The sequence below is a fragment of the Corvus moneduloides genome, chromosome 4, assembly GCF_009650955.1.
Source record: "Corvus moneduloides isolate bCorMon1 chromosome 4, bCorMon1.pri, whole genome shotgun sequence".
In the NCBI taxonomy this organism is placed as follows: Eukaryota; Metazoa; Chordata; class Aves; order Passeriformes; family Corvidae; genus Corvus; species Corvus moneduloides.
In genome coordinates this window covers 73,123,931-73,137,050 of record NC_045479.1, presented here as the reverse complement: position 1 = coordinate 73,137,050, position 13,120 = coordinate 73,123,931, and the positions used below count along the sequence as shown (strand labels likewise).

Below are 13,120 nucleotides of genomic sequence, written 5' to 3'. Positions count from 1 at the left end.
TGCCACCCTGAGGCACACGGTGGGATTTTGGGATTGTCCTGGGCAGGACCAGGAGTGGGACTTTAGTGATCCTTGTGGGGCCCTTCCAACCCTGGATATTCCGTGATGCTCTGGAATCTCCTTCCCAACCTCTCCGTGATGCCCCTGAGCCACATCCCACCAGGGGAGGTGCAAAGTCATCCCAAAATTCCCACTCCAGACGGGTTTGGGGCATCTCAGCCCCTTCAGTCATCCCAAAATTCCCACTCCAGACGGGTTTGGGGCATCTCAGCCCCTTCAGTCATCCCAAAATTCCCACTCCAGACGGGTTTGGGGCATCTCAGCCCCTTCAGTCATCCCAAAATTCCCATTCCAGACGGGTTTGAGGCACCTTGGGCCCTTCAGTCATCCCAAAATTCCCATTCCAGACAGGTTTGGGGCACCTCGGGCCCTTCTAGGACAGCACCAAGGGGTTCCAGCTGTGCAGCACAGGGGGAAGCTGGGGCTCCTTCTGCCTCCTCATCCTCTTCTTCCTCCTCACCCTCCTCTTCCTCCTCATCCGGAACTGCTGCCTCCTCACCCTCCTCATCCTCTTCTTCCTCCTCATCCTCCTGATCCTCCTCTTCCTCCCCACCAGAGCCTGCTGCCTCCTCATCCTCCTCATCTTCATCCTCCCCATCAGGGGCTGCTGCCTCCTCATCCTCATCTTCCTCCTCATTTTCCTCCTCTGGAGTTGCTGCTCCTCTTCCTCCTCTTCCTCCCTATCCTCCCCCTTAGGAGCTGCTGCCTCCTCATCTCCATCCTCCCCATCAGGGGCTGCTGCTCCTCTTCCTCCTCATCCTCCTCATCCTCCTCTTCCTCCTCATCCGGAACTGCTGCCTCCTCATCCTCCCCCTTGGGGGCTGCTGCTTCTCACCCTCCTCTTCCTCCCCATCAGGGAGCTGCTGCCTCCTCACCCTCTTCATCCTCCCCTTTGGGAGCAGCTGCCTCTTCATCTTCCTCCTCATCCTCCTCATCCTGAGCTGCTGCTCCTCACCCTCCCCTTTGGAAGCTGCTGCTGCTTCCTCCTCCTCCTCCTCCTCCTCCCCCGGCCCCTCTCCCTCCTTTCTCCCCGCAACCTGAGAGCGGCAAGAGCGGAGAAACCCCCAAAGCAGCCCAACCCCGGACGGACAAACAGCCAGCGACAGCCGGACCCCGCTGCTCACCCGGCCCCACGCCGGCTTCTCCCGCCGGGCCGGAGCGTCCCAGGATCCCTCCACCGGGAATCCGCGGCCGACAAACTTCCACAGGCTCGGGAGAAGAAGTTCTGAGGCAGGAGGAGGGGCTGCTCCAGGCGTATCCCCCCTTCCAGCTCCGATTCCCTCCCGGCAGCTGGGATGGAGCGGGAGATCGGGGATGCCACCCCCCAGCTCCGGGCAGGAATGTGGGAATGGAGAGGGGGGAGAAAGGGAGGGAAGGGGAAAAAATGGTAAGATTTTTACCTTGTGGGCATAAAAGAATAGTAATAAAATAACTGGGATGTTTGCAAAGGAAGGGGCCGGCGCAGGGAGAGGGGAAAAGTTTGTTCCCAAGGGAGTAAAAAATTCCAGGTGTGAGCACCTGGAGAGGATGGAAAACACCAGGCACGGGGTGAAAAACTGATTTATGGTTCAAATACGGGATTCTGACACGGCTGGGGGGGCTGCAGGGGCACGAGCGAGGACACCACCAATGAAATCCTGATTTCCCTCATCTCCCGACAGCAGAGATTCCTAAGGAATTGTCTCCCAGATGGGAGACTGGGAGGCAGAGAGAAACTGAGGCAGGGAAGGGAACGTTTGAGGTTCAAACATTCAGGAAACGACCCCAGAAAGGACACAAGCACCGCACTTGGCTCCTTGGGGTGGGGACAGTGGGGCGGCCCCAAAGCTCTGGGTGAGGTGGGCAGAGTCTTGTGCAGGGCTGGGAATGTGTGGGACACGGTCCATGGGGATTCCTGGAGAGGGAGATCAGCTCCAAACCGGACCCCAGGAATAAATCGGAATTCTCACCCTCCTGGGACCCTCAGCTCCAAACAGGATCCCAGGAATAAATCGGAATTCTCACCCTCCTGGGATCCCCAGCTCCAAACAGGATCCCAGGAATAAATTGGAATTCTCACCCTCCTGGGATGCTCGGCTCCAAACAGGATCCCAGGAATAAATTGGAATTCTCACCCTCCTGGGATGCTCGGCTCCAAACAGGATCCCAGGAATAAATGGGAATTCTCACCCTCCTGGGATGCTCAGCTCCAAACAGGATCCCAGGAATAAATGGGAATTCTCACCCTCCTGGGATGCTCAGCTCCAAACAGGATCCCAGGAATAAATGGGAATTCTCACCCTCCTGGGACCCTCAGCTCCAAACAGGATCCCAGGAATAAATGGGAATTCTCACCCTCCTGGGACCCTCAGCTCCAAACAGGATCCCAGGAATAAATGGGAATTCTCACCCTCCTGGGATCCCCAGCTCCAACCCCCACCTCCTGCAACCAAATCCGGAGCTGCATTCCCAAGGACTGGTAAAATCTCAATCCAGCCACCCCTGGAGCTCCCACCACACAAACAGAGGAGATTTCAGCTCAGGGAAGAACAAAAATAAGGAAGATTTAGAGATCCCATATCCCAAAAAAGCAGCAGTTTTCCTGCTCGGAGTAGGGGATCCCACCGAGGATTTCCGTGCCTGGGGTCCTGGGAATTCCAGAGCTGGTGAAGAGCAGCTCTCACCCTGGTAGGTCCCATCCATCCCTAAAGATCCTCTGGCCAGGAGCTAAACAGGCCAAAAAGGTCAAGGACAGAGGAAAAGGGAAAACCAGGAACCTCCAGGGTGAACAGGAGCACATTGGCTTGGGATGGGAAAAAGCATTCCAGGGAATCCCAGCCCCACGTGGCCCCAGGTGAAGCCCAAGGCTCGGCTCAGCCCCGTTAATAAACGAGAGTCTCAAAGAGCTGCTAAAGGAGATTTAAATCATTCAGCAGCTTCCAGGTGTTCAAATATCCACGGGTTTCAAAGGCGGGAGAGGTGGAATTTTGCTCTTCCCAACCCGAGCCTGCAGGGAAATCACCGATGTTCCCCCACTCCAGCGGAATATCCCAGGAATTAACTGCTTCCTGCCCATGAATATCCACAATTTTTCCTCCCCTTCAGATCGTTTCTGCCTGAATCACCCCCAAACTCTCCAGGATGACTTCAGTTTTAGGGATTGATGCCGACCCCAGGCTTAGGAGGAGCACTCCATTGTTGGGGTCCCTCCCCTGCCATGGAGCCCTGGCAGAGGGGCCCTGAGGGCACAGACACGGGGCTTCCCTGCCCCTGCTCAGCCTCGTTCCCATGGGTTGGTTTGTGTTCCCTGCGCGGGCAGAAGGACCCTTGGTCCCGTGACTGGAACAGTTCCTGGGCAGAGCCCCGGCCATGCGGCTGGAGAAATAAACATCTCTGAAACATCTAGCAAGAATCTGTCTGTCCATATATCTTTCCTTTCCACGGGACTCCTGGTTTGATATATGCGTGTTGCAGGATCCCCACTGCAACAAATGGTGGAGAATGCGGGCAGAACGATCCCCAATCCCTAAGCGACTGATTTGTGTGAGTAAACCCTGGAAACTTTGGATTCCTCTTCTTGGTTTTGCTTTGCTATTCCGTATCTAAACTATGGAGGAACCGTGGGAAGACTCTTGGCTCTCAGAGCCGCATATGGACATTTATCTTAAACTTAAAATGATTCTTGAACAACGATTTGTAAATTTTAGCTTGATTCAAGCTCAAAAAGAACTGAAACACTTCCTGGCATGGTTGTTTAAGAACTTTTTCTATGTTTCTTGGGATTTAATTCTTACCAAGGGCTTTTGGAAAACCATTTGGACACAGTTAATACTGGAGTCAAAATATATGCCGATGGAAGAATATTTTCGTGAATATTATTTAGTTACTGAGACTGCTGAGCAATGTCAGCTGTGTCCTGGCGAAGGGAAGCCTGGCGCAGGGACCGTGCGGCCCAGGCCACGTGCGCCGAGTGCTCTCCGAGCGGCAGCGAGGCAGTTCCCGTGCGCGGGCGGAGCCACGCGAGCCGCAGTGTCGGCGGCGGAGCGAGGCGCGGCGGGACCCGGCAGTGTCTGCCCGCCCGGCTCCGCACAGCGTGTGGTGGAGCGAGCCCCGTGAACGCCCGGCCGAGAGGGGCGGCGCGCGGGCAGCGGCGGGCGGCAGCGGCGGTGGAACGGAGCCGCGCCGAACCGAAACACGCGCTGGAGCGGAGCGCGGGGGGGTCGTCGCTCGGGGGCCCGGCCGAGACGTGGGTGCAGCGCCCGGCATCGGCAGCGAAGCTGCGACCAGAGGAGGCGACGCACGGAGAACTGAGCGGCGCGGCCCGGCCCGGCCCGCGCAGCCCCGAACGCGACCCCGGGAAGAGCGCGCAGGCACCAGCAGCCCCGACAATTCCAACACGGGAGCGACCGAAGGAGAGAGCAAAGACGCAGCGAGACAGAAAACAGCAGCCACTCGGAAAAAGGAAAAGATCATAGTAACTAAGATCTTAGGGATAGTAAAATGGTATAATGTTAAGCAAAATTATGGTTTTATAACAAGGTGTGACAACCAGCAAGACGTATTCGTGCATAGAACTGCTATTAAAAAGAATAACCCTGAAAAACGCATCCCAAGCTTGGGAGATGGAGAGGTGGTGGAATTTAAAATTATACGAGGTAGAAAAGGGTTACAAGCATCGCAGGTCACTGGGCCTGATGGTGTTCCTGTAAAAGGCAGTATATATGCAAAAAATCGTAGTCATGTTAGACAGTATCTCTATTGTAAGCCCCCCCTACAGTCTCCCTTTCCTAATCCCACCTTTCCCTTTTACCCTATGTCCTATTACCCCCAGTGTATTCCCAATCCGTTTTTTCACCCATGGTTTCCCTCACAAAACCATGCTTTTGCCAATTGTTTCCCCAAAAATCCCTTTCCAATGCCGAGTGGGGGATGAAAAGGGGGAGGGAAGAAGTTAAACCCTCTCCTGCCTCAGTTTCCCCACAAAGCATGCTCAGAGAGTTCTGTCTCCCTTCTGTCAGCTCTAAGATGTTCCACAGAATCTGTTTGGACATTTAAAGACTCAGGAGGGTGGCTTGTTTTGTCTTGAAACTGTTCTTGTTATGTTTATCCAGTTGTTTTCATTCTCCTTTTATAAAAATAAAACGGGTGAGGTGTTGGGGTCCCTCCCCCGCCGTGTAGCCCTGGCAGAGGGGCCCTGAGGGCACAGACACGGGGCTTCCCTGCCCCTGCTCAGCCTCGTTCCCATGGGTTGGTTTGTGTTCCCTGCACGGGCAGAAGGACCCTTGGGCCCGTGACTGGAACAGTTCCTCCGCTGAGCCCCGGCCATGCGGCTGGAGAAATAAACATCTCTGAAACATCTAGCAAGAATCTGTCTGTCCATATATATTTCCTTTCCACGGGACTCCTGGTTTGATATATGCGTGTTGCAGGATCCCCACTGCAACACTCCATAAACCCAGGCTTAACAACTGAGCCTAACTGAACCCTGCAAAGCTCCCAAAGCCCTGAATGCCTCGTTAGGGAGCTGAATGGGCTTAATTGCAATTGGATCTGCATTCAGCAACTGAATCCATTCCCAATCCCAGAGCGGGGCAATCAGGAGGGGTTTGTGCAGCTCCAACGCAATTCCTGACAGGATCAGGGGCTCCAGCTGCCATTTGGAGGTGCCCAAAATGAGGCAGGACACAGAGTTCTGCTTTTAACCCGGCTCCAGCAGGGTTTAACCCTGGAGGGGTTGGGAAGAGGGGGAGATGTGGCACTTGGGGATCCTCAACATCCAAAGCATGTGGAGCTGCTGGAGCAAATCCAGAGGAATCCACAGAGCTGTTCCCAAGGCTGGAGCCAGGCTGGGAGAGCTGGGAATGTTCCCCTGGAGAAGGGAAGGATCCAGGGAGAGCTGAGAGTCCCTTGCAGGGCCTAAAGGGGCTCCAGGAGAGCTGCAGAGGGACTGGGGCCAAGGCATGGAGGGACAGGAGCCAGGGAATGGCTTCCCAGTGCCAGAGGGCAGGGATGGATGGGAGATTGGGAATTGCTGGCTGGGAGGGATGGAATTCCCAGAGCAGCTGTGGCTGCCCCTGGATCCCTGGCAGTGCCCAAGGCCAGGCTGGACATTGGGGCTTGGAGCAGCCTGGGATAGTGGGAGGTGTCCCTGCCCATAAATGTTGGGATGGGCCACCTTTCTCCATGGATCTGGGCTCAGGCCACTTGGAATTTTCATGCTGGGCTCTTGACAGCTGTGATGGGAACACCTGGAGCTGAACAATTCCGTGCTTTTATTCCCAAACCCTGGAGCCAAACAGGCTCCATCAAAGGCTCAGGGCAGGGGTGAAGAACAAAACGAGTTCTTTAATCATCAAAAAAAAAAAAAACCCACCCGGAGAGGGGAACATCAAGCTCAGGCCAAGTGGAAATCACAAAAATAAACTGTGCTGAAGGAAATTTGGGAAGTTTCCAAGCCAGGCTCCTCAGCTCCTGGAGCAATCAGGAATATTTGGGAGCAATGAATGGGAGCGAGGCAAGGCAAACAAAGAGGAGCATTCACGTGCAGCCGGCACTTCCCTGAATTCCAACCCCTCTGGAGGAGGGATCTGCTGGAATTCAGGCCTGATATTGAGCAAACTGTCCTGGCAGCCACATGTCATCCATCAGATAAAAGCTGGGAAAGGTCATCCAGCAGCGTTTGCTGATCCCAAACCACCTCTGGAAAAACACCAGAAAGGCGCCCAGCCCCTGTTCCCATTTCCTTGTCCTTCCCGAGGCCTCGAAAGCAGCAGGACAGACCCAAAAACGACTTTTCAGGATGAGAGATGGGACAGAGAGGCCAGGAAGAGCTGGAGTGAGGATGCTCCACGAGGTCTCACTCAGCCCAGTGGAGCTTTTGGGATTTCCAGCTCCGGGGATGGTTCTTATCAGCCTCCCTTCGAGATAAAGGCTCTCACTTGATAAATTCAGCCCCCAGATTCCAGAGTGGCTTTTGCTCTGGTCCAAAATGGTGTTTCCAGGTGTTTTTCTTGCTGGACTCTCCCGCTTTGCTCCATGGAAAACGCAACAGAGATGGTTTAGAATCCCAGAATCCCAGAATGGGAAGGAAGGGACCTTAAATCCCAGCCAGTGCCACCCCATTCCACAGGCAGGGACACCTCCCACTGTCCCAGGCTGCTCCCAGCCCCAATGTCCAGCCTGGCCTTGGACATTCCAGGAATCCAGGGGCAGCCCCAGCTGCTCTGGGAATTCCATTCCAGCCCCTCCCCACCCTCCCAGCCAGCAATTCCCAATTCCCAGTCTCCCATCCAGCCCTGCCCTCTGGCACTGGGAAGCCATTCCCTGTGTCCTGTCCCTGTATCCACACAAAAAAATCCCTCTCCCTCCTTTTTTTATGGAAAACACGGAGATGAAACATTGCTTGGAACGACCAACCCACAAGAGGGCTGTAACTGGGATTATGGGAAGTGTCCTCCTCCCCACTACTGGTTTAACTGGTTCTCCCCATGGACACCTTTCACCCATTTATGGCCATGCCAAAATTTGCTCCTTTTCCAGCCAAAAATACCCAGAGCAACCCAAGAATCGATCCAGGGAGACAAGAGCAGCTCCCCTTGGAGCAGCGACATGGTTTGGGAGAAGCGGATTGCTCCAATTCTTTGGGAATGTAATCAAGGAATGAGGAGATGGGACCAGTCCTGGACCAGTGAGGAGCCACATTGGATCTCCAGAGTGAATCCAAGCACAGCTGGATTCCAGGGAATGCCCAGCTGGATGAGTTCCATGGCAAACAACTCCAAACATTCCCACCCTTTCATCCATTTCAATTAAAAAAGAATGGAAAAGAAAAAAATCCCTTCAGGATCTCCTTTGGAGCACTGAGCGCCTTTTTGGGGTTTCTAAATCCCGCTGGGAAAGGGGTTTTTCATTGGGAAGGTGCAGGAATTCACTGGGAATGTTTCAACGTGGAAAATAAAAGCAGGTTTAGACCAGAAATGGAAGGGAAATCTGGGAATCTGAACCAGGGAAAACATCCCCGTGGAGAATCCAGAGGGAACGACTCCAGGAACGGGAATTTCCTCATGAAAAGGGTTGATGGGAATTGGAAAGAACTGCCCAGGGAGGTTTGGAGTTCCCATCCCTGGAGGTGTCCAAGGAATTCCTGGATGTGGCACTCAGGGCTGGGGACAAGGTGGGGATGGGGCACAGCTGGGACTCGATGATCTTGGAGGGCTTTTCCAACCTCAGTGATCCCGGGATCCTGGGATTTCCAGGCTGGATGTGCTGCTGCCATTCCCAGAGCTCCCTGGGGACACCGGTCCAGAGCTGGTGGCAATTCCACGGTGGGCAGGTGACAAAACCACTGCCAGGGATGAAAAAGTCACCTCAGTTTGGTCACTGAGCACAGGAGCAGCCTGAGATCCAAATTTCCCAATTTTCCAACTTCCCAACCCAATCATGGCCTCTCCCCTCAATGCTTTTGAGACCTAAAGGTCCTGGCCTCAGCCCTGGAGCACATTCCCAGTGGTGTCCTCCTGGGATGATCCCTGTGGGAAGCAGAATGGCAAAAAAAAAAAAAAAGGCAATTTCAAGAGAATTTGTGATTTTGAGACCTCGTGGTCACAGAAAGCAACGAGGTCGGGATTCATCCCATTCCCACAGGTCGGGAGCTCCGGGATTGCTCTGCAGGTTGGATCTCTCCAAACTGGGGATCGGGACAAACTTGGTCAAAATTCTGCTGTTAGAAATCCCATAATTCAGCTGAAGAGAAAATCAGAAGAGTTGAAACAGCTGAAGTTTTATCCATGGGATTCATTCCCACTTTTTGGAGTCCAGCATGGGGAAATCCATCATGTGTCCATGTTCCCATCCCAAAGTTAATGGGATTCCAGCTCCTAAAAGCATCCTAAAAACATCTCCTGCAGCCCAGCAGAGGAGCTGCTGATCCAGAACCATTTCCAAGTGACACCTCTGCCCCTCGCTGTTATCCAAAGGTTCCCTCACTGCTGAACCTAAGGAATTAAGACCATTTTTCCACCTCTTCCCAAGCTTTTTCCTCAGGCTGCTCTGCCCTGTGAGCTCCAGGAAGGGATGAGATTTGCAATTCCATGTGTTGGGAATTTCTGGTCACAATTTTGGTCACGACCCAGCAGCGATTTTGCCCATTCTGCTTTTTGGGATGGCCTTTATTCCCAGCCTGACCATTCCCAGATCTCAGAGCCTCCTCTCATTCCAGGATATTTGGATGGAAGTTCTGGGAGGTGTCAGCCCTGCCACAGAGATCCCAGAGAAAGGCTGGGAAGCGATGTGGGATGGGGAGGGAAGCCCTCAGATCTGAGCCATGGATCATCCCCCACAGCTGGAGCATCCCAATTCCACCCACGGACGTTCGGGATGCGCCAGCTGAGGGAATGATCCCTGCTGGAAGCATCCGAGCAACTCCCAGCAGGTTCAGCTGCTCAGGTCCCACTTTGCTCACCATGAACACCAAAAATCTCCCATTCCTTTGCCAAGTTTCCCAGAGCTCTGGAGGGATCCCATCCCACAGAATTCCAGAGTTATTTCAGTTGGAAAAGCCCTCCAAGACCATCGAGTCCAAGCTGTGCCCACCTTGGCACCAGCCCAGAGCTCTGAGTGCCACCTCCAGGCTTTCCTTAGAGAAGTAAAATTAATATTTTCAAGGTATTCATGTTAATATTTCCAGGGTATTAACAATATTAATATTCCCAGGATTAAAAGAATCGGAGAGGGAGAAGGAAAACGGGAATAAAAGAATTAATTCTGCATTTTTTGGACAGAGAAGGGGTGGTCTCTGTCACCAGCCCTTCCTGAAGTCCCTGAGTGCCTCCTGATTTTGCTTTTCCATGGGAAGAAATCTGTGGCTGCTCCGTGGGGAATCAGATGGAAAACAGAGGGGGAAAAGAGGGGAAAAATCCCATTTCTCCCATGGAATGCCATCAGCTGAGCTGCTGCTTTAGAGGAGAAATGAGGGGAGAAGGAAAAATCTGAGGGACACAAAATTGTGCCCTCACGGTGATGGTCACCCACCACAGCCCATCATGGAATGCTGATTTATTCCAATGGAAAGAACAGCCAGTGATCCCTAAAAATAACCAGAGCCACTCCTCTGGATGAGGTTTTAAGCCTCCACTTCAGATTTTCTCTTCCCTGTAAATAAGAGGCTGCCGGATTTGATTTAAGGCAAGGAGGGAGGCAAATTATCCCTAAATTTCCATCATTCTCCTGAATCTGAGTGTTCCAAAGAATATTTAAGGTACCTGACAGATCTCCTCTTTTTTTCATTTTTTGGTGGGTTTTTATTTTTTTTTGGTCCCTTTTCCAGATATTTTTTGCTCCAAGTGGGATTTACCAGCTGGAAAATTCACGAGAAGGTCACAGCATAAAAACCCCAGCCCAGAGACAGCAACAAGATCAAGAATAAATCTCATTTTCCCTCCTTGGCAGTATTTTTTTTTTTTTTTTGGCAGAATTCCAGTCAGGCTCAGGATTCCAACCTTCTCTCGTGTCCTCACTTTGGAGGGCAGGGAGTTTTCCCCATTTTTCCAGACATTTCTCCCATTTTTCACTCACCTGGTCCACAGGAGACAAAAGGAAAGGGCAGCATCCAAAATCCAGTGGTTTTGGAGGTGTTTCATCCTCTGAAGCCTCACCAGAGATGGGAAAGGAGCTGAGCACTCCAGGACACACGGAAAATCCTGCAGATCCTGGGAAAAATCGAGGAGCTGGGAGTCAACCCTGCTGCTTCTCATGCTGCCAGGGAGCTGCAGCTGGTGCCAGGGAAATATTCCTGCAGAGGCAGCAGATGTTGGGAGCGAGGGATGAGGGAACGACGCGGGAGCCGCAGGCAGAGGTCGGGGGATGTTTCCTCCAGGGATAAGGGGAGTGGGAGAGCAGGAAAAGCACATGGAGACAGCTCCATCCTTCCATAATCCAGGGATCCAGAGCTCAGTGACTTCCTGGAGCTCCTTGGAATGTGCTTCCATTCACCACCACCCTGCAGGAACTTCTGGGAATCTTCAAGTTTTGAACCATTTCCTTTGTTTTTGCCACGTTCTCCACGTCCTGTGCTGATGAGTTCCACGGATTTTTATCCCACTTTTTATCTCCTCTCCTTGGCTTCCCACCTCAATCCTCGGCTTCGTTTGTTGCCGCTCCATTCTTGCACGAGGAAAAATCCCCAAATTCCCTGGAAGGAGGTTTTGGGTCGGGCCTGTTCTCCCAGGAATCTTGTGATGGGATGAGGGGAAACGGCCTCAAGCTGTGCCAGGGGAGGTTCAGGTTGGATTTTAGGAAAAATTCCTTCACTGATAGAGAGTGGGCAGGCATGGAATGGGTTTTCCAGGGAAGTGGTGGAGTCTCCATCCTTGGAAGTGTCCAAAAAACGAGTGGATGTGACACTTGGTGACGTGGTTTGGGACAGTCCTGGTTGGACTTGATGATCCTGGAGATCTTTTCCAACCAAAATGACTCCACAATTCCATGATTTCAGTTCTTGAAAGCTGGGAGAACTGCTTGGGAATATTGGGAATTTGCCGGATCCGAAATGACATTAAAGCACCAACAGTGCAAGCTGGAAAGCTCTGGAGTGCCTGTGGAAAAAACCTGGAAAATCCACAGGAAAATAGGATTCCCTTGAGACTGAGCTGCAGGGAAACCCTGGGAGCCAAGGGGAGAAATGGAATTTATGGACAAGTGGAGTGATTGATGGAAAAAATGGAGTAACTTATGGAAAACTGGAGTAATATATGGAAAAAATGGAGTAATTAATGGAAAGATGGAGTAATTTATGGAAAACTGGAGTAATTGATGAAAAAATGGAGTAATTGATGAAAAAATGGAGTAACTTATGGAAAGATGAAGTATTTGATGGAAAACTGGAGTAATTGATGAAAAAATGGAGTAATTGATGAAAAAATGGAGTAACTTATGGAAAAAATTGGAGTAATTTATGAAAAAATGGAGTAATTGATGAAAAAATGGAGTAACTTATGGAAAAAATTGGAGTAATTTATGGAAAAATGGAGAAATTTATGAAAAAATGGAGTAACTGATGGAAAAATGAGCAATTTATGGAAAAATGGAGTAATTTATGGAAAAATTGGAGTAACTTATGGAAAGATGGAGTATTTGATGGAAAACTGGAGAAATTTATGGAAAAATGGAGTAATTTATGAAAAAACGGAGTAATTGATGGAAAAAATGGAGTAGTTTATGAAAAAATGGAGTACTTTATGGAAAAATTGGAGTAACTTATGGAAAGATGGAGTATTTGATGGAAAACTGGAGCAATTTATAGAAAAAATGGATTAATTGATGGAAAAAATTGGAGTAATTTATGGAAAAAATGGAGTGATTTATGGAAAAAATGGAGTGATTTATGGAAAAAGATGGGAGTAATTTATGGAAAGACGGAGTAATTTATGGAAAACTGGAGTGATTTATGAAAAAATGGAGTAATTTATGAAAAAATGGAGTAATTGATGGAAAAAATGGAGTAACTGATGGAAAAATGGAGTAATTGATGGACAGCTGGAATAATTCATGGACAAACTGAGATGGGAATAAATGACCTGCGCCAGGAGCAAGCTGAGAAATCCCTTCCCATTCTCCACCCCTCATCCCGAGGCAAACAGGGATCATCCACACCCCACCCAAACCCCCTCCCACCATCAGAAATAAATCCCAAATTGCTCGTTTTAGGGAAACAAAGAGAGGAGCGAGGGGCTGTGCTGGCAGCTGAGGGGTTAAACGTGGAGCTCCATTCCCAGCTCCTTTCCCAGGATTTCTCACCTTCAGGAGGCCACCTGGATGTGGCACTCAGGGCTGGGGACAAGGTGGGGATCAGGCACAGCTTGGATGACCCTGGAAGGCTTTTCCAACCTCAAGGATTCTGTTAAAAAGAGAAAATTGTAATTCATAGCTAAAAACTTCTCTTTATACCCAAAAAGGGGTCGTGTCCTCACTGCCTGCTCCTCGCTCCACGCTGGATCTGGGCATTTTTTGGGAATGTGACAGTTTTTGGGACGTTTTGATGCCAGGAATGGTGCTAATCATGGAATAAATTGTCCAGCCATGGATT

The 13,120-nt window shown here is 51.1% G+C and overlaps 1 protein-coding gene across 29 annotated transcripts in view; it reads right to left on the bottom strand.

Moving 5' to 3' along the window:
- Nucleotides 1-11,348, bottom strand: part of LOC116443165 (collagen alpha-1(VII) chain-like) — a 94,051-nt gene extending 82,703 nt beyond the window's left edge. For 28 of the 29 annotated variants that reach the window (XR_004239767.1, XM_032107094.1, XM_032107098.1 and 25 more), the window contains exons 1-2: nt 10,612-11,348; nt 1,185-1,388 (exon numbers count right to left, since the gene is read on the bottom strand). The gene's annotated coding sequence lies outside the window, so the exon portion shown is untranslated. The remainder of the gene's footprint in view (nt 1-1,184; nt 1,389-10,611) is intronic. The other variant, XM_032107095.1, reaches the window with a different exon arrangement.
- Between the last annotated feature and the right edge of the window lie 1,772 nt (nt 11,349-13,120).